We start from the raw sequence: 27,508 nt of genomic DNA, 5'->3' as shown, positions 1-27,508 counted from the left end.
GGCAAAGAAACCCATCTATGTACAAGGGTATAGGGGAGAATTAATTTGAATGAAGGCTTGCAACGACAAAGCAAATTTCTTAGACCTAAGATCAAATTTCAAAACAAAACAAAGAGTTTTAAAACAATCACATGGATAGAATTATTTTATTATTTTCATCCAGTGGCTAGGTAAACAAAAGTTATGTGGATTTCTTCTTTACTTACTGCAGTATCAGTAGTGCCTAGGGCAGTGTACCTTGTACAAGAGGAGGCAATCAATAAATATATACTGAATGGAAAAATGAATAAATATAAAGTGTATATAAATATATCTGCACACATGAATATTAATGCTTGACTGAACTAGACTTTTAGCTGTAACAAGAAGAAACATTGGCTCATTTGTAGCTAAGATACTATTTGAAGACTAAACACCTAACCTTCTACTGACAGGCACTTAGACTGATGAAAGCTGGACAGTTTGCTTCAAATGATTCAGAAGTATAAATAGGACTAACATAATTGAATGGGCTTTTCCCCTATTCTGGGAGAATGAGCATCAATTCCATCTTTTTTGGAGGCAAGTACAGTGTATCTGTTATTCTGTCTTTTGTTTCTACCTTGGCTGTCCCTTCTGAAAGCATCTGTCACACTGTATTCAGTTCACTCTGCATTCTGTTAATGCTTTGAGCTAGCTGTAGGGTATCTGCTTGGGAGCAACTAGAGGTACTCCCAGTAGGGACCAGTTACACGCAGAAAAGAATAAGCAAAACTACCCACAGAGGTACTGGCTTCCAACAATTTTGCAGAAGTGTGAAGATTTACAGTAGAAAATAAAGCACCTCATGCTGGGTCTGGCTCCAAGCCTCCCCGGAGAACCTTCCATTTAGGCAGTCTCTTTTATCCTGTGAGCTTAGTGTTCTATCTGAAGGAGTTTAAGTTTCATATTAACAAATTGGCTTAATTATTTTTAACCAAACTGTTAACTACCTGCAGTGACTTCAGAAAAATCTCCCAAGTTTGAGTTTTTCTTTCAATAGGAAATTAAACAAAGCTGTGAACAACTGAAGAGAAGGAGCGTGGAGTCCTCTCCCAAGGAGAGCCTGAGTAGCCAGGTGGGTAGCTTACAGGCAAGCACAGTTCCAAGAAACAACAACAACAACAACAACAGCAACAACAACAACAAAACCAAAAAAAAAGATCTAAGCTCGCCCACAGCAACAAGGTTTGTTTATCACAAAAGACTTCTTTCCATTATGTTGTTTAAATTTCTAATTTGGTAGCCATCAAATTAGAAGCACTGAGGTATGTTAATTGAAGTGTGTTCTGCCAAATTCCTGAGAGCATATAGATATGAATATTTTATTACAAAGGATTCGGGGCAAAGAAAATCAATCTGGTGGGTTTCATTTTGCCCACTGGTGTGGCAGTATTCATTTAAAACTAATTGTGGTCAAGAATTAGTTTCTTTTATTCAATATTGACACATATTCATATCACGTCTATGCAATGTTATATTTACTTCTCTAAGCATCAAAAAATGGAAAGGTTTAAAATTATAAAATATTACATACATGACTATTGACTACAGAACATTCATAATCTTAGTAAAAATATAAAAATGTATTTATTGCTACCATTTTATCTCATATAATGTTAGAAACATGAGGCTTATCCATTTTTGATCATGATGATATTAAATATGATTTTGCTTTATCGTGAGCACATTCATGAGCATAATCATATATATATTTGTTTTTCTATAATGTAATGATCATTGTTTTATTCTGCTATGGAAATTGGTAACTTTATTTGTTAATCAAAATCTGGAATACTTGGGCAGCCCAGGTGGCTCAGCGGTTTAGCCCCTGCCTTCAGCCCAGGGCCTGATCCTAGAAACCTGGGATTGAGTCCCGCATCGGGCCCCCTGCGTGAAGCCTGCTTCTCCCTCTGTCTGTGTCTCTGCCTCTCTCTCTCTCTCTGTGTGTGTCTCTCATGAATAAATAAATAAAATCTTAAAAAAAAAATCTGGAATACTTCCAACAGCCACCAGTCTGGGAGATAAACTTCTAGGGCAATTGAGCGGTACTTTCTAAGAGATGCATATGGCTGACCAAGATGTCCTTAATATTCCTCACAGCTTGGCTACACTTTGGACAGATTTCTTTCCGACACTTCCTTTACTTGGTGCATTGACTTTATTTATTTATTTTATTTTTTTTAAATTTATTTTTTATTGGTGTTCAATTTACCAACATACAGAATAACCCCCAGTGCCCGTCACCCATTCACTCCCACCCCCCGCCCTCCTCCCCTTCCAGCACCCCCAGTTCGTTTCCCAGAGTTAGCAGTCTTTACGTTCTGTCTCCCTTTCTGATATTTCCCACACATTTCTTCTCCCTTCCCTTCTATTCCCTTTCACTATTATTTATATTCCCCAAATGAATGAGAACATATAATGTTTGTCCTTCTCCGACTGACTTACTTCACTCAGCATAATACCCTCCAGTTCCATCCACGTTGAAGCAAATGGTGGGTATTTGTCATTTCTAATAGCTGAGTAATATTCCATTGTATACATAGACCACATCTTCTTTATCCATTCATCTTTCGTTGGACACCGAGGCTCCTTCCACAGTTTGGCTATCGTGGCCATTGCTGCTATAAACATCGGGGTGCAGGTGTCCCGGCGTTTCATTGCATCTGTATCTTTGGGGTAAATCCCCAGCAGTGCAATTGCTGGGTCGTAGGGCAGGTCTATTTTTAACTGTTTGAGGAACCTCCACACAGTTTTCCAGAGTGGCTGCACCAGTTCACATTCCCACCAACAGTGTAAGAGGGTTCCCTTTTCTCCGCATCCTCTCCAACATTTGTGGTTTCCTGCCTTGTTAATTTTCCCCATTCTCACTGGTGTGAGGTGGTATCTCATTGTGGTTTTGATTTGTATTTCCCTGATGGCAAGTGATGCAGAGCATTTTCTCATATGCATGTTGGCCATGTCTATTTACAATTGCACCCAAAAGCATAAGATACCTAGGAATAAACCTAACCAAAGATGTAAAGGATCTATACCCTCAAAACTATAGAACACTTCTGAAATAAATTGAGGAAGACACAAAGAGATGGAAAAATATTCCATGCTCATGGATTGGCAGAATTAATATTGTGAAAATGTCAATGTTACCCAGGGCAATTTACACGTTTAATGCAATCCCTATCAAAATACCATGGACTTTCTTCAGAGAGTTAGAACAAATTATTTTAAGATTTGTGTGGAATCAGAAAAGACCCCGAATAGCCAGGGGAATTTTAAAAAAGAAAACCATATCTGGGGGCATCACAATGCCAGATTTCAGGTTGTACTACAAAGCTGTGGGCATCAAGACAGTGTGGTACTGGCACAAAAACAGACACATAGATCAGTGGAACAGAATAGAGAATCCAGAAGTGGACCCTGAACTTTATGGGCAACTAATATTCGATAAAGGAGGAAAGACTATCCATTGGTGCATTGACTTTAGAAACCTTGTAATTAGAGATTCTTTCCCTGATCCCTTGAGATGTAAACTTTTCCCAGCTTATTTCCGGTTTTATAATGCATGAAGTTTTTCTCAAGGACTGAGAGCCATCCCTTTGAAATGTAATTATGTAATCACCAAGGAAGGTAGAGCCCCTATCGCTTAGTTTCAGTGGAGGGTAGGGTGGTGGTGGGGGATAGGGAGGGATCCTAACTTCAATGAGAGAGAATTGACAATTAGCAAACATAAATAGTTTAATCGTAGACATGATTTCCTGCAAAGTCCTCCAGAAAAAAACAATAATTTTTTCTTTATTTCATCCCAGCATTTAAAAATCCGCTTGTGAGGCATCTGGATGGCTCATCAGTTAAGCAATTAAATGTCTCCCTTTGGCTCAGGTCATGATCTGAGGGTCCTAGGATCTAGTCCAGGGTAGCTCCTGTCTGCTTCTCCCTCTCCCCAAGCCCCCTACCCATGCGCTTTCTCTCATGCTCTCATAAATAAGTAAATAAATAAATAAACAACAGACAGACAGATAGTGGGAGTCTTAAAAAATAAAATAAAAATCCATTTGACTTTTGTTTCAGAGGAGTTATGCTCAGTCTCTCTCTCCTACTTCAGTAGATTTGAGTAATTTCTTCCTTGCCTGTTTGACTTCATTTAGTGCAATTTTTTTTGTTGTTGTTGAGGTAGCAAATTTTGACAATTAGGGTAATAAGAAAACCAGATCAAGAATAAAATATTAAAAAAAGTGATGGGTGGTCTACATGGAGGAAGACAAAACTATATAATTTTTATAATATTTGATAATTGGATAATGATAAGGATAATACAACAGCAATATCACCTTTTGTCCCTTAAGAATTCTATCATCTATCTATCTATCTATCTATCTATCTATCTATCTATCTATCATCTATCATCTATATAGATATATATAAAATGGGGCATTGGGTCCACAATGATAGAGGTAAAACAGTTGAGTGGAATCTACAATGCTGGACACTTATGTTGTTTGTTTGTTTTTTAAGCTCTTCATCAACAACACTAAAATTGTTACTAATCATTAGATAAAGACAGTATATCTTGGATTTTTGCTAGGATATCATTTTAGCACCTCATGTTGAATGCACATACTACTGACCTGAGACTTAGATTACTACATAATGTCCATGAGCATTTTCTTGGTTGAATGTCTGTTTTCTTGTACCCTTTTAAGGCTATTTGTCTAGTTTGAATACTGCTGTGTCATTCTTTGATAGAACTCTATGTTTTTGAAGTTTCTGGAATTAGCATGGGTTGTTTTGGATAGTTTCTTTATCCTTTTATTCTCCTTTCAATTTGTTTCTTTAGGGAATGGTTTGTGCTTTGCCAAGTTACTTTCTGATTCCCCTGGGGCTTGTTTGAAATCCTATTTAGCTTTATATTTAGATATTTTTAGTGTATAACATTATTCAATGCCGTGGCCTGTAGTGTCATATGTATGCAGACGATACTCAGATATTCTTTCCAGTCCCTGCAGACCTATGAAGCAGCTTGATGTTTTGCATAATTGTCTGTGTGATATTCAAGCATGGATGTCTTCAAATTTCCCTGAATTTAGTACAGATAAAATTGGGTTGCTACTGATTGGTTCCCTAGTATAAGTGTTTAAAATGTAATCTATGCTGCTAACTTTAAAGAGGTGATTTTCTTTGTTCTAAAATCAAACTTTTTGACCTTAGGGTTACTGTAAAGTTGTATTTGTGTGTGCATGTGTGTGCTTGTATGTGTGGTGCATGTGTGTTTTATTAACCATATGGTTTCCTTTCTGCACCTACTCAGTGCACGCCTGTCACATAAAGACTTCATGATTCTGAAGGAGTTTCTGCCACAATTTACAATCACTGACCTCCATCTCCCACCTTGCAGACTGATTGTAATAGATCATATCCTTCCACACCCTGCTCTTCAGCCAGGAAATCTATTCTTTTATGCATGAGAGCTTTAAAATTGCTGTTGATTTGTAAGGTTCAACTAAAAAACTTATTTGTTTGATTTAGCCTTTTAAATATTTATTGTATTTTCTTTTATATAAAGTCCCCCTAGCACCATGGGATGGACACGTGAAGGACACTCATAAATGTAAATTGAGTTGATTGATAAGCCATGTGAAGTGCTTGCAGAAAGTACTATTTTACAATGAGAAGGCCTGTTAATGAGTCCATGGTGATTCTGAGCTGTGAATAAATGTATATCTAACATATCTTCCCACTAGGTAGCCAAAGAGTGTACAACATTTTGGATACTGCATGATGTAAATGGGGTAGAATAAAATTCCTGTGAAATGGTCTCAATTCATTAGTCTGGTAAAACTTAGGTATCATTTTAACTAAAAGGTATTCAGGATGATAATTGGTGCTTTCTTCCAGTCCTTTAAAGAAATGGGACTTTACATTCCTGTTTGGTAGCCTGCAGAAGTTAAGTTAGTTGAGTCTGTGTTAAATACAAAAATGCATTTAATTGAGAGACCATAGCCTAGAAATATCTGAAAGCAATACTTGCCTTGCCATGAAATTTCTGAAGTTGATGGAACTTTGTTGTTAAGAGTTAACAATGTAAATACATGTGTTGGTTAGAGAGGGTTACCAGAATTGGTAGGAAGCAGAGGCACAGATGGTTTGCAGAGCTCTTGTGTGCAGGCCTTTTTAAGGCCTGGAAAGTTAATGACTCACCAAAGAAGTCTGAACACATCTGCTATCTCCCAAGAAGAGCAGGTGACTTGGAATGCTGCCATTATAGCTTGGCTAAAAGACCCACCCACATAGTAAGAATATAAAACTTGTTATCAACAAGGCAAATAAAATTATATTTTTCTGTCAATGGTGCAAAGATAATTAGACCTCAGCACAGTGTGTCTTAGATGTTCTTCACTCACTTTGGGATAAACTAGGATACATGAACTTTGTTCCCAGCTGGAAGCATCAGCATGATCAGAACAGTCTATATCTCAGGTTCTCAAAGACTGCAACGTAGAAGCAGTTATTTATTTTTTTAAATATTTTATTTATTCATAGAGATGCAGAGAGAGAAAGAGAGGCAGAGACACAAGCAGAGGGAGAAGCAGGCTCCATGCAGAGAGCCTGACGTGGGACTTGATCCAGGGTCTCCAGGATCATGCCCTGGGCTGCAGGCGGCGCTAAACCGCTGCGCCACCGGGGCTGCCCAAGGAGCAGTTATTTATTGCTTGCTCAACACATACCAAAATTTATCTACCTGCATTATTTTCCATTATTACATATACTATGTGATACTCCCTGGCATCTGCTTGGTAAGAAATAATAAATTTCAGGATGTTTTTTAAAAAAACTTTGTCCCTCTCCTCCTCCTTCCTCCAACTTTCAAAGTGTCATTCTTGGGATCCCTGGGTGGCGCAGCGGTTTAGCGCCTGCCTTTGGCCCAGGGCGCGATCCTGGAGACCCGGGATTGAATCCCACATTGGGCTCCCGGTGCATGGAGCCTGCTTCTCCCTCTGCCTATGTCTCTGCCTCTCTCTCTCTCTCTCTCTCTCTGTGACTATCATAAAAAAATTAAAAAAAAAAAAGTGTCATTCTTGCACTCCCACCAGAGTCATCTGTATATCTTGCAAACTTCTCATATTCTTGTTATTTGCTGTGGCTACTGAACAAATCAGAAACAAGTGAAGGGTTTTTACACTGGCCAGCTCCAGCCATCATTCTTCACATAACTAAGTTACCTTTGTCATGATTTGTGCTATGCTATAGTCTTTTGGGAGAAATTTCTGTGATATAACACAATAATAATAAATATTTATTTGATCTAAAAATTTTCTTTGATATAACAAAATATATATTATTGTGAAATAATGCAATAAAATTAAATATCCAGGTTATTTTTATTTTCCATAGGCACTCTATATTGGGTTAGTGACTTATTACCAAACTTTTTTTTTTTTTAATAAACAAATGAGAGAAACCTAAAATTAGGAGGGATTAAGCTACCTGCCAGACTCATAGTTGGTAAGAATTGGGAGCATTTTTTTTCCTCTTTATGCTACCTCCACTGAGTCAAATCTGTGAATGCAGAGTAAGAGGGACTGAATAACTTGATAGCAGAATATTCATAATGCATCTGTCATACATGGCATGGAGATGAGGTGGAGATTTGCGCTAAAATGACTTAGGGCACTCACTCAAGTTTATAACTGTTTCCATCTTTTCCACATAATTAGTCCTAAATGTATGTGTGTATGCGTGCATGCGTGCACACAATATATATTAAACATATATATATATATATATATATATATATATATATATATACATTTCTCCTATTAAAACCATTTAGTAATTAAAAATTCCTTAATGACCAGCTTCCCCTCAGTACCATCAGGATAAAGCAAATACTTGTGATTATGGTCAATGGGCTTTTCATGTTTTCATGAACTGGTCTCATCTCTCGGTATCACCATCCTCACACCATAACCTCCTACCAGAATAAATTACTTTCTCTTATCCATAATCTGTTTTTCTTCTGAGTCTTTTTACATGGTTCCTCAGTCTGAAGCACTCTCATTTTCTTGTTCTCCCCTTTGACTAGTTAAATCCTAATAATATAAAAACCTAGCTTTAGGCTTTATATTATCCTAAGTGGTCACCAGGATTTTCTGTAGTTGGATCAGGTGCCTCTCACAATACACCGTATTTGCCATGTACCAGAATCATCACCTCATGTATTAGATTTTAAACTCTGTGGGGGGCGGGGGGGAAGATTTGTGCCTTATTCACCAATGTGACCGTAACAGAACTATAATGCAATGGTACATAACAGATTACCAATATATATTTTGAGGTAATTGTAAAGGTAAACATGGAAGATTCCAAATGAGCAAATGTAGAAATGAAACCAACAAAGAGCCTTTAGATTCCTAGGGAATCTCATAATTTGATTTTATCTCCTGGGAAAGCTTCCTGACTATGGTCCTACTTAGGAAATAAAGCACGTCATAGAAGTTAAGCTTTTCTCCATGATAATTCTGGCTACACCTTTAATTTAGGAGAACTCAGAATCCTAGGATATAAAACTAGACTATTATTTTCTTCATTCCTATTTCCAGTCTACAGTTGCCAGCCAAAGCCCTACTTTATGATCTATAACAGGGTACTTGAGGTTCACCTCAATGTTTATAGACCTTAGCCACTCCTTAAAACAGGTGTAATAAATAGGGCATTTAGCTTGATAAATAGGCAGGAATATAAAAAAGGAATAAGTAACTTAAAAGCATTATTTATATTACTTTAATATTCAAGAATTTTAAAAAAAAAATCTGATAGTAAACCGAAAGGACGTATGTGTCTAAAGAACCAGGAAAGTATGGGAAATGAAAAATAAAACAAAGCAAAACAAACAAACCCTCTCTTACCCTGCAAAAACACAAAACAACCCTAAAAAAAAAAAAAAAACAGACTAAATTACTACCTTTTATACATGCTTATGCAGATGCATTATAAATGTTGGGAGGATAGTGTGTATGAGTGAACATGTGGTAATCTCTTATGCTAACTAAGTCAATCATGAGATACAAATAATGATATAAATGATAATGATATAAATGAATCCATTGCTAGCTAGGAGGTATAGGATATCAAGAAAAAAAAAATTAAGGAAATTCAGAGCTTTGGAATGGCACCAAAAACTGGCTAAGGCAAACAGAATCAGGGTGCAGAGTATCATATGTCATGTGGACACTGAAAGTTTTGGAGCTGGGCATAGAGGCCTCACCATTTTCTGCTGTTCTGCACCTGCCTGGTTTACACATGGGTGTTTCTTGCTTCACTTTTTGTGAAGGATAAAGATCAATATCAGGTTTTGAGATTTTAGGAGAAGGAAGGAAGGGAGGGAGAAAAGGAAGGAAAGAAGAAGGAAGAAAGTATGGTTGGTTGATTTGCCTCTCAGTTCAACCACTCATAGGGTTGAACTAAAATGACTCATGTCATTTTTTTATTTTATTTTTTTTTCATGAGAGACACACAGTGAGAGAGAGGCAGAGACAGAGGCAGAGAGAGAAGCAGGCTCGATGCAGGGAGCCCGATGTGGGACTCAATCCTGGGACTCCAGGATCACGCCCTGGGCCAAAGGCAGGTGCTCAACCACAGAGCCAACTAGGCGTCCTTCTAAATGTCATTTTAAGCCCGTTCACATTCAGAGTTACTATTGAGAGATATGAGTTTAGTGTCATCATGATATCTATTCAGTCTTTGTTTTTGTGGACTGTTCCACTGAACTTCTTCTTAAAGGGGAATTTTAAGAGTCCCCCTTAAAATTTCTTGCAGAGCTGGTTTGGAGGTCACATATTCTTTTAGTTGCTGCCTGTCTTGGAAGCTCTTTATCTCTCCTTCCATTTTGAATGAGAAATACCCACCATTTGCTTCAACGTGGATGGAACTGGAGGGTATTATGCTGAGTGAAGTAAGTCAGTCGGAGAAGGACAAACATTATATGTTCTCATTCATTTGGGGAATATAAATAATAGTGAAAGGGAAAATAAGGGAAGGGAGAAGAAATGTGTGGGAAATATCAGAAAGGGAGACAGAACGTAAAGACTGCTAACTCTGGGAAATGAACTAGGGGTGGTAGAAGGGGAGGAGGGCGGGGGGTGGGAGTGAATGGGTGACGGGCACTGGGTGTTATTCTGTATGTTAGTAAATTGAACACCAATAAAAAAAAAATGAGAAAAAAAAAATAAATAAATGTCATTTTATGTTGGGCTTCTATCTTAACAAGCATCTGTGTCAAAGTTATATGATGGGATAATTTACCTCGTCCTAATTAAGGAATGCTCCAATATCCTTTAAATGCACATAGAGGAAAACCAATTTCAAAGTACCCATTACATGGTATTACAAACTACCAGATACCCAAATTTGCCATCATATTACTGATCCATTAAGGCACTATGGTATTTAAAGTTGTTTATTCAGAAAATTACAATTGAAGGCAGGAAATAAATATACTATTATCAAATAGTTCACCACTATCATCAAAACAAAAACAAAAACAAAAACAAAAAAACAAAAAGAAAAAAGAAAAAAAAAGTTCTACATGAAAACCTAACCATGAATGCTGGAAAAAGGCAAAGCATCTGGGCCATTTTTTTCCCCTTATTATGAATAAAAGATTTTGACATATAATTTGGTTTCTCACAATAAAATTAGCCAAAAAGGTAGAAAGAACAAATCAAAACAAACATTCCCTATTAGAAAAATCTTCAGCTTAAACTCTTTGTTTTGGAAGAGTGATAAGTGGGGCAAAGGCTCTGCTCCCCACCCCCCCAATCTTAGTGTGTATTCACTAGTCACAGACCTATCTGAATCTCTCCTTATCCAGTCAGTCAGTTTGTGCATATTTAATATCCCACTTCCATTTTCATGCCTGAGAACAGGCAGGTACTACCAGCACACACGGGAGCAGGATGTCTTATGCATATACAATGTTTACCTGAAGACGAAAGTTTTGATGAAAACTTGGAAAACAAATATTCATCTCATTGGAATACAATTTGTGAATTTTTCAGCAGTTTCATGAAAAACTGAAAACTATTTGAGAAGAATAAATGAGCAATTTCACACAACTCTAGTTTGCTTCCTCTTGTTCCCTGTTTTGCTCTGTTATGCATGGTGGAGAATCTTATAAAAAATGCCTTCTATTACTGACCTAGCTCTTTCTGAAAGTGGTTTTGTCATCCTTCAAGTCCTTAAAGAATAGATGAAAGTAAAAATACGAAAGTGTTTGCACTGAGGAAAATGAAAGTTGAAAGGCACACAGAAGAATTAGGGGCACATAGACGGTAGATACTGATAGACATTCAACATCTAATGAACATTTCAAAATGGAACTTCAATGAAAAGAGTAGTCTGCTTTAGTGGAAAAAGAATCATATTAGAAAATAATTCCTAGAAGAAATAGAGCAGATTTAGAGTTACTAAAACATACAAAGGAGGATTATAGCCTGTGGAATCCAAAACTGAATTGGTAAAGGCATTACTCAATATAATATTTAACCTAACATTGAAAAATGAAAATACATTATGTCCTAATGAAATTTAAGAATATGTTCAAAATTCAATGGCAAATAGGTTTTAGCAGAGCCTGACAGAATTTTTCTCTTGCAAAAGACTGTTTTTAGATGAGATTTCTCTCACTCTTTTTTTTTCTTCCTGAGGAGTGAAGAGTACAGTTTCCAGAGGGCTTGGAAGTTAACTTTTATTTCTTTTATTTCTTCCCTCAACTATCAAAGATGTTGTTACCCTGTCAAAATAGAATTTCTGTGGATGAACGACAACTTAGGTTCTGACTATAGGAAAAATGACAAAAGGAGAATTTTTCACATATTTCAACATTTTAGCCTCTCTTTTCCTTCTTTCCAACTGATGAATCAGGGTATGATAATTTACTGGTACTCATATACTATACTAAAGTCCACATGTATCAAATCCTTCCCAAAGCAACTGTACAAATCAAATTGCATGGGTCCCTAAATTGGAAAAGAAAAGAAAATCTCTAATCTACCTCAATGAAAAGGGCAAGATGCTGCCTTCAGGACTTTATAACTTTATAACCTCTAATTCCAGAGGAAGAAAAAAGTCAAATTCAAAAGTTGGTACAGTAAAATAGTAAGAGACTATACTTACTGAAGTGTTCTCTTCACAAAAATTTCATATTTTAGCTACGGCAAAAATAAAAAGACTATTAGTAGGAAGTATAATGGCTGGAATGTGACTTTATTCTGATAAGTCATAGGAAAATATGAATATCCTAGAATAAACACTGTAAGTAGGGGTAATGATTTCCTCTGATGACATCTATGATATTTTCACATTTGTTATTACATGAGTGTGCCACAGGAATTTCTGTTCCATGAGATGGATTTGAGTACAGACCTATTTTTTTAAAGATTATATTTATTTATTCATGAGAGACACACAGAGAGAGGAAGAGACACAGGCAGAGGGAGAAGCAGGCTCTCCGGAGAGCCTGAGGCAGGACTTGATCCCAGGACTCCAGGATCATGCCCTGAGCCAAAGATAAACGCTTAACTGCTGAGCTACCCAGGCGTCCCTAGACCTGTTTTTTAAATCTGTAGTTTTAATAGTAAAATTTGCATTTATTTAATGTTTACTATGAGTCATGCTCTTTTCTTTTCTTTTTTTTTTTTTGTCATGCTCTTTTCTAAGCCCCTCATAAGTCTCAAAGTAAGTAATCATTCCTATGAAAATGTTGTAAAATTGATTATCTCAATTTTGCAGATTTAAACATGGAGGTACAGAACGATTCAGTGACTTTCCCAGGAACACAGATCTAACAGTGGCATGCCTGGACACTGAACCCAGGCCAAGTAGAGGCAAATCTGAGCTCCTAACAATCTTACTTTGTCACCTCTATTACATTAGTCTTCTTTAAGATTTGCTTAAGTTCCATGAGTTAAAACACTTGCCTGAATCATTTGACTTGATTTTTGAAATGCTTAATCAGATTTGATAAACACTTGGTATCTATCAACAAAGAAGATTGTAGGAAATATTATAAAATACATCAATGGAACTCTACCTGTGTTAGCACGTACATTGCACCATTTAAATCATTTTAGGTTATAAAACACTGGTTATGGTGAGAATAAAATATTTAGAAACTTTTATAAAATATTTTGAATGTAGTGGATATATTCTGACTCTTTGTAAACTCGTAATTATATAAATGACCCTTTCAACCCTACATCAAGCTCTTAGTTTTATAGACACACAAAAAAACTATCTCTAGTTCCTTGGGCTCCCAAATTTACAAGACACGTGATGAAGGGGCACATCTATTACAACTGTGCTAACTGTCAAGAACCTCTTTAGATCACTATTTTATTCTTTGGCAAAGATCAATAGAAGTCACTTATTGTGCTTTTTGCGGGTAGAAATAGGAGGGAGATCATTGATGGGCATAATTCAAAATCACATACTGTGTGGGTATTTGGGAGTCACTGGAACAATGAAAGTGGCAGCCTGTAAAAGTTATTTAGATTCATTTGAAGAGGAGAATGCCAGAATTAGCCATTCTACAAGACTGGACTGTCTCTATAGACATTTTAATGGCTCTCTGTGATACACATAAATTTGCATAGCATTTCTAAATGTTTGAGTGATCCAAGTAACTTGTATATGAAGCATATGCTTCTATGTGTTACAGTGCCCCCTAAAATCTTAAAAAAAAATGTAATGAGATTTGTTGAGTAACAATGTTTGGATGTTCCAGAAAGGCCAGAAATATAAATATATATATTTATATATATATCCAGAAATATAAATATATATATTTATATTTTACGTGGACATGAAAGAATATTTCGTAGTTAGTGGTATGTTATCTTAATGATAATATATGCCCATAAAGGCCAGGCGGGATGGAATCTTTCAAAATGCCATAAACAGTTGTAATTGAGAGATAGAATTTATTCAATGTAGGGGACATGGTCTCTGCATTCAAGATGCATATAATAATCCTTTTTAATAGCTTGCTCCAAAAGAGGTTTTACATGCTTAATAAAAGTCTGTGGTTTGTTTTTTAGGCAATGAGTTAGTTAAAATTAGTATGACACAGGAGGAGAGTACAAACACATAGTAGGCACTCAAACGCATAGGTGTGAGACATGGTAGTCATCACAAAGATTTATGTTCAATGAATAGCTACACATTTATGTGATATGCTATGATTTGGTATATAATATAATTAACTTTTATCGATACCTGCTATTTTCAGACAAAATGCTGATACTTGGCAAATATTATATCTGAAATAGGTGTTATTATTTCCTATCCTACAAATAAGAAATTCTAGGATCATATTTTTCATGTTTACTAAATGTCCTCTTACAGTACCTTGTTGAATTCTGACCCATTTTCTTTTAAGATGGGTCACTTTTTTAAAGGTTCATTTGTATACACACATATATATACACAGATATATGTATATATATATAAATCTTTAAATTGTATATATATTTATATTTTACGTGGACATGAAAGAATATTTCGTAGTTAGTGGTATGTTATCTTAATGATAATATATGTCCATAAAGACTGCTAAGGTACATTTTAAAGCAAATTGACAGAAAGAAAAGTGTCAGATAATTTAGCTTGCTACCTATTGGAGATTACATAGCTCAAAGACACAAGAGTGGCAGGCAACTAATTAAAGTAGAAAACAGCTAATAGAAGACTTTCAGGCCCTTAATACACCAAAGAGAAGGCATGACACCATAAAATAGACAGAGCATAAACAGCTATTTGCAGTACATTTCATACAAAGTAAAAATGAAACACAAGGAGACCCATCAGGGAGCCACATTGTGGAAGAAAAGGCCGTTAGTGGAGACAGTTGAGCCCTGGAATAGAGTGCTGTGTTGCAGCGAAGCTCCATGGGAGTTCATGGAGAAACAGCGGCCCCCTGAAGACAGAAATGCAAAAACAATGGGCTGGACATTTGCTGACAACAGAAATCCCACAGATCATTGTAAGAATGGCACCGTTGAGCCAAATGAATGACTCCAGAGTCATCTATGGTCCCTTTTGCTGTGCCCTTCAAGTGGCCTTCTCTGTAATTGTTTTAATTAAACAATGAAAATTGAAAACACTGTAAAGGAATCAATGTGTCTCAACGCTTCATAGGAAAGAAGTTATGATGTGTTTTTATAATCATTCATCCTGGAATAAGAAAAAAAAAAAAAAAAGCTAATTGCCTCCTGCAGGTAACTACAAAACTTAGATACCTTTAAAAAATAAACCTGTGGGATACCTGGGTGGCTCGATCACTTAAGTGTCCTGATCTCTGGGTACTGGGATCAAGCCCCACATTGAGCCCCAGGTTGAGCCCCACATTGAGCCTTGAGCTCAATGGGGAATCTGCTTCTCCCTCTCCCTCCGCCCCTTTCTCCACTCTTGCACGCACTCCCTCTCTCTCTCAAATAAATGAAATCTTAAAAAATAAATAAACCTGTGATTTCCAGCTACTAAGCAATGTATAATCACGGGCTGCTGGTAGACAACTAGTCTATTTTTCTGATTGTAATTTAACATAAAGAATGGTGATATTATGGGAGAACATGTTAGATGATCAGATAAATATTGATCTTTAACATTCTCATCAACTGTCTACATACTCTGACAACCACTGATAGGCATCATGTTAATTTTTGTTGGTCTTTTTTAGAGAACTTAGCTTGCAGAGATTCTGGAGAGAAAAGGAAACCTCAGATGACCTTGAGACAAGGAAAGTTTTGTCCTCCCAAATATTTTCCTTACCCTTGTATTAAATTGGATTCAAAAAAATCCTTCTGCTCAAACCAAAGTCCATGGTTTTCAAAGCACTATAAATATGTTAGAATTTGTTAAGAAGACTAATCTCAAGATATATAGAAACACACCTGTGGTAGGGAAATAATAGTACCCAAATATATCCAAGTTCTATCCCTGCATCCTATGAATCTTACATTATACAACAAAAGAGACTTTGCTTACTTGATTAAGAATCTTGAATAGATTGTCCTTCATTATTTTCCTCCTGGTCCCTAAATTCAATCACAGTTGTCCTCATAAGAGGAAAGCAGAAGGAGATTCTATTACAGAGACAGAAGGCAGATGTCCTCTGTGATGACCTCAGCAGAAAGATTTGAAATGCTAAACTGTGGGCTTTGACAGTGGAAGAAGGGGCCATTAAGCAAAGAACATGGCCTAAAAACTCTCCCCGCCCCCTGCCCCTCCCAAAATGCTGACACCTAAGTTTTGGCCAGAAGTTTCAGACTTCGGGAACTCTAAGAGAATAAATTTATATTGTTTTAGCCACCTAATTTTTGGTGGTTTGTTTCAGCAGCCAAAAGGGAACTAATACAATGTAATATATTACTAATACAACGTAAATATATTTTTGGGCTTTTTTGAGGTACGATTGACAAAATCGGAAGTGTAAATTGTGGTGATTTGATAAACATGTACACTATGAAAGAATTTCCACCATCTAGTTAATTAACACAATCCCTAACATCACAAATTTATCCTTTTTTGGAGGGAACATTTAAGTTCTACCCTCTTAGCAAATTTCCATTATACAATACAGTGTTATTAACTATAGTCACCATGTTTTATGCTAGATCATCAGACTTTATTTATAGCTGAAAGTTTATACACTTTTACCAACACCTTCCTATTTCCTCTCCCCTCAGCCCCTGGTAACCTCTCTTCTACTCTGTTTTTGGGATTTGTTTGTTCAGATTCCATATGTAAGTGATACCATTTGGTATTTCTTGCTTTGTGTGGCTTATTGTTGACCTCAAGATCCATCCATGTCATTGCAAATGGCAAGATTTCCTTCTTTCTCATGACTGAATAATATTCCTGTGTGTGTGTGTGTGTGTGTGTGTGTGTACACATACTACATCATCCTTTTATTTTTAAAAAATATTTATTTGAGAGAGGCAGAGAGCACAAGTTGGAGGGGGGCAGAGGGATAGGGAGAGAGAATTTCAAGCCTACTGCACTCTGAGCTTGGAGCCTGAGATGTGGCTCAGTCTCACGACTTGGAGATCATGACCTGAGCTGAAACCAAGAGTCGGACACTTACCTGACAGCACCACCCAAGTGCCCTTATTTTATTTAGTTAATTTTAGTATAAAAATTTTTAATTTGAGTATAATTGACGCACATTAGTTTCAGGTATACAACATAGTGATTCAGCTTCTCTATACATTATGCTGTGCTCACTACAAGTCCAGCTATCACCTGTCACCATCCTATATATACCACATCATCTCGATCCGTTGATTGACACTTGGTTATTTCCATATTTTGGCTACTGTGAATAATGCTGCAATGAACATGGAAGTCTGGATATCTCTTTGATATTCTGTTTAATTTCCCTTGAGAATATACTTAGAAGTGGGATTACTGGCTCATATGGTAGTTTTATTTTTAATGTTTTGAGGAACCACCATACTGTTTTCCATAGTGGCTACACCAGTTTATACTCCCATCAACAATGACCAAGGAATTACTTTCCTCCACATCTTTGCCAGCGCTTATCTCTTATCTTTTTAAATGACATTCTGACTGGTGTGAGGTGATACCATACATTGTGGTTTTTATTTACATTTTCCTGATGATTAGTGATGTTGAGTACCTTGTCATGTACATGTTCACCATTAGTATGTCTTTGGAAGTTGTATATTCAGTTTCTCTGCCAATATTGTAATCAAATCGTTTTTGTTATTGTTGTGTTTTATTTTTGCTATTGAGTTGTATGAGTTCTTTATGTATTTTGTATATTAACCCCTTAGCTGATACATGATTTGTAAATATGTTTTCTCCTTCAGTAGGCTGCCTATCATTTTGTTGATGGTTTCTTTTGCTGTGGAGAAGCTTTCATTAGAAACAGGCTCATTTGTTTTTGCTTTTGTTGCCTTTGCTTTTGTTGTCAAATAAAAAAAAAAAGTACTGCTAAAAACAATGTCAAGAAGCTTACCTGTTGTGTTTTCTTCTAGGAGTTTTATGTTATCAGGTCTTACATTTAAGTATTTTATTGATTTTGAGCTGATTTTTCTGTATGGAGTACTTTAGGGGTCCAGTTTCATTTTTTTGCTTGTGACTGTTTAGTTTTCCCAGTATAATTTACTGAAGAGACTATCCTTTTCCCATTGTGTATCTTTTGCTCCTTTGTTATAAATTAATTGATCATTTGTGAGTTTATTTCTAGGTTCTCTGTGCCTCTGATCTATGTGTCTGTTTTTATGTCAATAAAACATTTCTAAAGATTTCTCTATCTTTGCAGTGTAGTTTGAAATAAAGAAGTGTGATGTCTTCAGGTTTGTTCTTCTTAAGATTGCTTTGGCTAAAAAAAAAAAAAATTAAAAAAAGATTGCTTTGGCTATCTGGGACCTTTGTGGTTCCAAACAAATTATAAGATCACTCTTTTCTAGTTTTCTGAAAAATGCCATTGAAATTTTGAAAAAGGTTGCATTAAAACTATAGATGGCTTTGGATCATATAGACATTTTAATAGTATTAGTTTTCCAAACCGTGAGGACAGAATATCTTTCCATTTATTGTGCCTTTTTCAGTTTCTTTCATTAATGTCATAGTTTACAGTATACAGATTTTTTTTTTATTTTTTTTTATTTTTTCAGTATACAGATTTTTATATCCTGGTTAAATTTATTCTTAGACATTTTATTCTTTTTGATGCAGTTGCAAATGGGATTGTTTTCTTAATTTCTTTCCAATAGTTTGTTCTTACTGTACACAAATTCAACTGATAGTTGCATATTGATTTTGTATCCTGCAACTTTACTCAGTTCATTTATTTGTTCTAACAGTATGCGTGTATAATTTTTACAAGTTTCTGCAAATAATGTTTTATTATCTGTGAATAGAGATCATTTTATTTCATTCTTCTAATATTGGATACTTTTTATTTATGTTTCTTGCTCAGTTTCTCTGGCTGGAACTTCTAGTGCATCTCAAGTAGAAGTGGTAAGAGTGGTATCTTTGCCTTCTTTCCTGATCTTAAAGGAAACACTTTCAGTCTTTTACCATTTAGAATGATACTAGCTGTGGACTTTTCTTTTTTTTTTTTTTTTAAGGTTTTATTTATTTATTCATGAGAGACAGAGAGAGAGAGAGAGAGAGGCAGAGACACAGGCAGAGGAAGAAGCAGGCTCCATGCAGGGAGCCCAATGTGAGACTCGATCCCGGGTCTCCAGGATCACGACCCAAGCCAAAGGCAGACACTCAACCACTGAGCCACCCAGGTGTCCCTAGCTATAGACTTTTCACAAATGTACTTTTATTATATTCTACTGCTATTTTTTAATGTTTTTATCATGAAATGGCATTGAGTTCTCAAATGCTTTTGCTGAATTAATAGAAATGATCATATGGATTTTGTCCATTTTGTTTATGTGGCATATTATATCAATTGATTTTTGTATGTTGAATGATTTTTACATTCTATGAATAAATCCCACTTGGTCATTTCATTTAATTTTTTTATGTATTGTTGAATTTGATTTGCTAGTATTTGGCTGATTATTTTTTTAAACAATATTGATCAGAGATCAGTAGGTATTTTTTTTTTTTTTTTGTAATGTTTTTGTCTGTCTCTGGTATCAAGGTAGTACTGGTCTCATAGGGTAAGCTTTGAAGTTTTTTCTCCTCTGATTTTTTGGAGAACATACAGAATTATTGTTAATTTTAAATGTCTAGATGTAGAATTCTCCATTAAAGCATCTCATCCTGGGCTTTACTTTTTTGGGTGGATTTTGATTATTGATTCAGTTTCCTTATTTATTGTTTTATTCAGACTTTCTATTTCTTCATGATTCAGTATTGTTAGGTTGTGTGCTTAATTTATTCACTTCTAATAGGTTATTCAACTTGTTGGTGTAAGATTATTTAGGAACAGTTATAATAATTTTTATTTCTGAAATACTATATGTGATGATCCTTCTTTTACTTTTATTTTAGTTATGAGTCTTTTGTTGTTGTTAATCTAGCTAAGATGGACAATTTGATTTTTACAGGTGAAAACAAGTTTGTTGATTTTTTTCTATTTCCCACTTTGTATATCTCTAATCTTTATTACTTCCTTCTTTCTACTAACTTTGAGTTTAAACTTTTCTTTTTTTTGTAATTTCTTGATATGTAATATCAGGTCATTGATTTATTATATATTATTTCCTTTTTATATATATTCAATTATAGCTATAACGTTCCTTCTTAGCACTGCTTTTGCTGTATCTCCTATATTTTGGTATTTTGTGTTTTATTTTCATTTGTCTCAAGGCATTTTTAAATTTCTGTGTGAATTTTTCTTACACCCAGTTTTTCTTGTGCTGTTGATTTTTTTTCTTTTCATTGTGATCAGAAAAGATACTTTGATTTATTTTTTCAGAATTGGTTAAGACTTGTTTAAAGCCTAATCCTTGAGAAGCTCCATATTTACTTGAGATTTTATATTCTGCTATTGTTGAATAGCATGTGTTGTATATATTTGTTAGGACCAACTGATCTATGGTGTTTTTAAAGTTTTGTTTCCTTATTGGTCTATCGACTTGTTCTGTTGAAATAGGGGTATTATTGGCTCCTACCATTATTGTGTTGCTGCCTTTCTCCCTTAAGTTCTGTTGGAGTTTGCTTCCTATACTTTTGAGCTCTTAGGTTTGGCATATAAATATCTCTAATTGTTATATCTTCTTGGAGACTTGATCTTTTATCATTATATAATGCTATTCTTTGTCTATTGTAATATTTTTTTTTTGTGTTAAAGTCAGTGTTGTCTGATATTAGTATAGCAACTCCTTCTCCCTTTTGGTTATCATCTGTATAGAACATCTTTTTCTACCTTTTCATTTTAGCCTGTGTGTGTCTCTAGTTCTAAAATTTGTCTCTTGTGCCAGTATTTAATTGTGTTCTGTTTGCTTTTTTTTTTATGCATTCAGTCAATCCATTTCTTTTAATTATGAAGTTTAATCCACTTACATTTTTATAAGATTTTATTTATTTATTCAAGACAGACAGAGAGAAAGAGAGGCAGAGACACAGGCAGGAGAAGCAGGCTCCATGCAGGGAGCCTGATGTGGGACTCGATCCCCGGACCCTGGGATCATGCCCTGAGCCAAAGGCAGATGCTCAACCACTGAGCCACCAGGGTGTCCCTAATTCATTTACATCTAAAGTAATTACTGATAGAGGTCAACTTCTTATTGCCATTTTGTTAATTGTTCCCATACATTTGATAACATTTTTGTCCCTCCTTAACTGCTTTCCTTTGTGTTTCATTGATTTTTCTTTTTCTTTGTTTCTTTGTTTCTCTCTCTCTCTCTCTCTCTCTCTCTCTCTCTCTCTCTTTTGTAGTGCTATTTTTATTTCCTTCTGTGTATGTTCAATAGAACATTTTCTTTGTGGTAACTATTGCAAATACATATAAATCTTAAAGTTGCAGCAATCTATTTTAAACTGATAACAGCTTAACTTCAATTACATACAAAAACTCCACTGTTTACAGTTCCACTCTCTCCCATTTAATTTTGCTGATACCACAAATAACATCTTTATATATTGTATACCTGTTCATGTAGATTTTTAGATGTTTAAAATGTTTAAAATTTAAATTCTGTGCACTGAAATTATAGTAGTACTAATTATTATATTTGTTTACGTGTTTATCTCTACTGAGGAATATTATATTTTCATATTACGTTGTGTTGCTCCCTACCATATTTTCATTTCAACTCTAAGGACTACCTTGGTATTTTTTTTGTAGAATGGGTTTAGTGGTGATGAATTCCCTTAGCTTTTGTTTACCTGGGAAAGCCTTAATTTCTCCTTCATCTTTGAAGGCTAGTTTGGCCAAATATGGTATTCTTGGTTGACAAGAAAGCCTTGTGAATCTTTTAGGATCAGATGAGAAGCCCAGCCTTCACATTTGCTCAATATGTCTAGTTCTTATTACATAAGGTAAAAAAGAGGCATTTGTGATTGGCCTTATGTGGTGATGTCATGAAGATGAAGCTGATTTCCCAGTTTCTCTGCATTCTGAACCTGGTGGGGTGCTGTCAGGCTGGAGTTGTTCAGTTAAAGCCTTCAGATTTCTGTCACTTACTTCTACTCAAGACACCCAGCAATTGGCAGAACAGGCTTCAGGTACATATTGAAATAAACCTGATGAAGTAAAATGGATAATAAATGAAACTCAGTGTTTTAATCATTTAAAAAACATTGTAACAATAAAGATAGATAACACAGCCTATAATATCAGTGTATAAAACAGGTACAGTGGGCTATGGGGCTCTGGTAATAATCATGTCAACATCTTGAGTCAGGCAAGACAGAAACCTGTCTCTTGGGCAGCTCCCAAACATGCCAGAACATTTGTCACTCTTTTGTTGCCATTCTGGGTGTGAGAGGTTCTTCCCAATTGCTTTGCCCTATTCCACATAGAGAAAGGGGCCCAACAGGTCTGTCAAATGCTATGAATTTTCTTATCCTTTTGCTAGAATCCCATGCTGCTTTTACAATAGCATGGGTGCTATAGCTTCTCAGCTGGTCTCTAGAGTCCTCACAGAGATATCCTAGTCTATAGTTTTTATAAATTTGGTGTCTTTGTTAAGGAAGGAGAACTGCTTCCCAGTATGCTATTTTGCCGACCTCACTCTCACATGTGATCACCTTTTATTATTTCTGAAATAGTGATGTCTCTTTAAATGGTGTTGTCTTTTTTTTTTTTCATTTAAAGGTTTTATTTACACTCCATTTAGTTAACAGATACGGTAAACTTGGTTTCACGTGTAGAATTCAGCAATTCATCACTTACATGTAACGCCCAGTGCTGATCACAACAAGTGCCCTCCTCAATATCCAACACACACTCACCTCCCTATCAACCTTCAGTTCTCTATAGTTAAGAGTCTCCTGTGGTCTGCCTTCTTTTTTCCCTTCTTCCCCTCTGTTCATCTATTAGTTTCTAAAATTCCACATAGGAGTGAAATCATACAGTATCTTTCTCTGACTTTTATTGCATTTAGCATAATATACTCCAACTCCATGCATGTCATTGCAAATGGCAAGATTTCATTATTTTTGTGGCATATATATATATATATATATATATATATGCTATATATATATATACCACATCTTCACCTCTTCTTTATTCATTCATCATTCAGTGGACATTTGGGCTCTTTCCATAGTTTGGCTATTGTTGATAATGCTGCTACAAATATCAGGGTGCCTGTGCTCCTTTGTATCAGTATTTTTGTATCCTTTTGGTAAAAAATGATGTCTTCTAATCTACTATTTTATTTCACTTTTGTGATATATAGAATAATTGTATGTCTTAATATAAGATTAATTTAGATTTGATAAAAGAGAAGTTACATGACTTTATTGTATATATTTATTTTTTAAAGATTTTATTTATTTGTTTGAGAGAGATAAAAAGAGTGAGAGAGCAGGAGCAGAGGGTGAGGGACAAGCAGACTCCAATCTGATCATGGAGCCTGATGGGAGGCTCCATCTCTCAACACCAAGATGATGACGTGAGCCAAAATCAAGAGTCAGTTGCTTAAGTGCCTAACTAAAGGCACCCCTAAGGAAGTTACTTGACTTTAATTAAAAAACCTGAGTTCCTTTTTCTGTAAAATGGAGAAAATAAAAATAGGACTAACTTCATAAAGTTAGTGAGAATTCAGTCTGGTCATCCATGCAACAACTACTGTGAAATAGGTATTTGACAAATTTGTGTATGTTTCTCCCCCCTGTATCTCTAGTCTTCAGTAGAAAAAGCACGTAAAATTACATATGGTTTCCCTGATAATCACTTCCTTTATTAGATTATAGATACTCTGTATAACTAGAAAATATTGAGAAAATAGATTTCTGATATGCCTTCAAATAGAACTGCAGGAGTTTCCAGTTTATTTCACTGGAAATAAAGATATTTTGGCATGAACTGAAGGAATTTCCTCCACAAGAAGGTCAGAGCAGGAGAAGCCTGAGTCCTAGAAATGCTATTATTTACAGTTCTTTTCTTTATACGTATTGTTCTTCTTTCTGCATATCTTATCAGGAAGGAAGGATAGGCTCCATAATAGTTCTTGTAGACACCGTTAATAATTCTTAAAGCAACAAAGTACTATTTACACAGTGAATTTCTTTTTATGTAATGGGAATCCACTTGAATGAAAATTTAATTGAAATATTCTATTGGATAAGATATTAGATATTGAGTTTTTTTCCAAACAAAGCAATTTGATAAACAAAATCATTTAATTTTAATTGATAATGTTAGAAAAAAAGATTAATTCCATTACTTAATTTACAAGTTAGTACAGGCTAAATGTTATCTCTATAAATAAAATCAAGGAATTATGAACAATTTTAACTTGGAATGTAAAGTAGCTCACACAGTGGTTTTGCCTAATTACAACAAAATCTGTGTGGCATATTTTATAGTATATCCTTTGAAAGGATTTTCTTTTTAACTCAATCACTTGTTATTTAGAAGTGGAAATGCTATTTATTTGAATGAGGCGGTTTCATAGCATTGTACTGATAGCGTTTTGTAGCCCTATAACCTAAATTAATATTAAAAATGTTATTTCAACTCCCAAAATGAGATTTAATATTCTTTAAATGAGAGTATCTTACAATAAAAGAATTCTAATTCAACATGACTAATTGTGCATGCACTCCTTCACACAACTATCATATAGAAAATTACTGGCAAGTGTAAGCCACCTGCCTCTGCCTCTGAAATCAACAAACAAGTGTGTTAAATCCCTTCAAACCATTACATTTAAGTGGCCTTTTCTCCACCAACAGTGTCACTTTCTTCCTTGATCTTAAGTTCAGTGTCTTGAATTAATCTTTGTCTCTCTTCTCTGTATGGTCTAATTCACCATTAAATAATTTGCCAAATTTTATTTAAAATGTCTCTAGCATTTGATCCTTATTTCTCATTCCATTTCCACTAGGTAAGCCCAGATTTATATATTGAATTACTGCAGTAGCTTCTTCATTAGTTTCCTCTCCAACCTTTCCTCTCTCATCATTTCTCTATCCAGTGACATAGTAACATTTCTAAATTACTGTTTTCATCATGCTGTTTCTCAGCTCAAAACCTTCCTATGGTTATCCTTATAGGCTAAAAGCCAAATTCCTCAGCCTGACATGAAATCGCCTCTACCAGCTGACCCTGTTTACTCATTCAACAAATATTTATTGAGAGATGACCATGTGTTTAGCATTCCCAATATCTTATGACCCCATACACCCTGAAAGATTTAACTATTTGGTTGGAGATTTGTGAAAGTATTGAAAATAAGTTAAATAGTAGGTCCAGATAGTAATTTAAGAGTTACTATAAGACAGTGTATGTGAGTGTGTATGTACATTTATATACTATATATAAACATATTTTACAAATACTACATATTGAATGGCAGTAATAACATGTTTTTATACTATTGCAGTTATTACAGTTTATAATGCATATATAAGTATGCATTTCTTTTAATCCATCTGAACAATAACTAGAAATAGGGAGAAACTGGTGTTGAGAAGGAGCTTTGTGCATAATAAATAATATATTTTTGCTCTATAATCTAGAGAGATAGAGATGAATCTAAATATATCAGATTTATGAGTCATTATTTTGTCTGTTAAGGCAAATGTTATGAAATTATTATGATCCACTGTGACAACTATAAATTTTTACTGTATGGATTCAAATATCCAGCATACTCTGCTAGGTGCTGTGATAGATGCAATCTTATGAGTTCCTACATTTCCTTTTTTTGGTCACATTGGAAATCTCTAAGTCTATTATCATCCCATCCCCCTTGCAGGTAGGAAGTCATGTGGTTGGGCCACGTGACTGAGTTCTGTCCAAGGTATGAGACCAGCCCTTTTTCAGTCTGTCCTTCTTACTTGCCATTATTCTCAAGACTTCTCGTCACTTGTGGTGTCTTGGAAGCCCCCATTTTTAATGACTTAAGTACCAATGTGGAGGAGGATTGCCTGATTTGATGCAGACTTTGCATGTGTAAGAAATCAACTGTATTTAATTAATTACTCATTTTTTTAAGGATTTTTTTTGTTAATGCAGCATCCTAATGCAGGCATACTTTGTATTGTATGCAAATTATAACACTACCTGAAACATTGTCACTTTTAAAATTCTCAATAAAATGTTGGAAAACAAGCAAGAATTGCATTAAAATATGGATTGCCTTGTATCTATTTTAACTACACACACACACATCTATTTGTGTATGTATATAGTTACATGTATCTACATATATGTAGATATGCAGGCACTTTGGCAGAAGCAATCTTGCGAGTTTCCACATTTACTCTTTCTGGTCACAATGGAGATTTCTAATCTATATCATCCTATCAGCTGAAAACTTCCTATATAGTTATCCTTATATGCATGTATGCATATATGCATATGTGCAAATATGCATACATGTAGATATATGCAAATCCACACACATACATAAAAAAGAATCATATACAAACTTCAAAGTCATTATTTTTAGTAAATGTACCAAATTCATGACATGTCATGTACTTTATGTATGTTAACTCTTCATCCTTACAACAACCTTAAGAGGTATGTACTAATTTAGACCAATTTTAAGATGAGAAAATAAGCAAAGATGAGAAAATAAGCTTGATTACGATTAGTGTTTCAAAAACACATTACTCAGGACACACCGTGTAACTAAGATGACTGAGTTGTGAATGAAGGAACTGATTATAAATGATCTTCCTGGGACATTCTTCCCATGCCTAGCTGCTCTTGCTCATCCTTCATATCTCAGATTTCCCTGGCCACTATGATGGCTACTGCTTTGATCATCATCATCACCACTCATCTGACTTTCTCATTATTTATTTCAAGGCAATCTGTTTATTTCTTTATTACTTTTCTCTTCTTACTAAGATCTAAAATTTATAAGAGGAGGAATAGATGGATGAGTGAACAAATTAGTGCTATATTTTGCATGGAGTTATTAGGTTGATTTAATCTTTAGTCTTTATAGCCCTGTGAATAGGAAGGAACTGGAGCACATTCTTGACACACATGGAAGATTCCTCTTTGCCTATACCAAGCTAACTCTAGAGGTTACACAAAATTTAATCACATAAAAAATTAAAGTTAGTAGATACTTTTGGAGCCCTGAGGGTAAAAGGTAACATAGACCACTTTGTGAAGGTATAATTATTGTCCTTCCTTATTTTACTGATGAGGAAATGGAGGCTCAGAGAGTTTCAGTGACTTGTGTAAGATCCCATAGCTGATTGTGGATTTTTGAAATTTTTTTGAAATTAGTCTTTTTCCTAGTTTAGCACTCCCACATTATACTTACCACAAAATGAATTCTCTATTAATGATAGTGGTTAAGAA

The 27,508-nt window shown here is 35.1% G+C and overlaps 1 long non-coding RNA gene across 1 annotated transcript in view; it reads left to right on the top strand.

The window, feature by feature from the left end:
- The first annotated feature begins 1,003 nt into the window (after positions 1-1,003).
- LOC118351883 (uncharacterized) overlaps positions 1,004-27,508 on the top strand; it is a 148,065-nt gene continuing 121,560 nt past the window's right edge. The window contains exon 1 of the long non-coding RNA XR_004808069.1: positions 1,004-1,096. This is a non-coding gene — a long non-coding RNA (uncharacterized LOC118351883). The remainder of the gene's footprint in view (positions 1,097-27,508) is intronic.

The sequence above is a fragment of the Canis lupus genome, chromosome 22, assembly GCF_003254725.2.
Source record: "Canis lupus dingo isolate Sandy chromosome 22, ASM325472v2, whole genome shotgun sequence".
Lineage (NCBI taxonomy): Eukaryota > Metazoa > Chordata > Mammalia > Carnivora > Canidae > Canis > Canis lupus.
The sequence above is the reverse complement of the archived record's forward strand: the minus strand, read 5'-3'. Positions and strand labels throughout refer to the sequence as shown.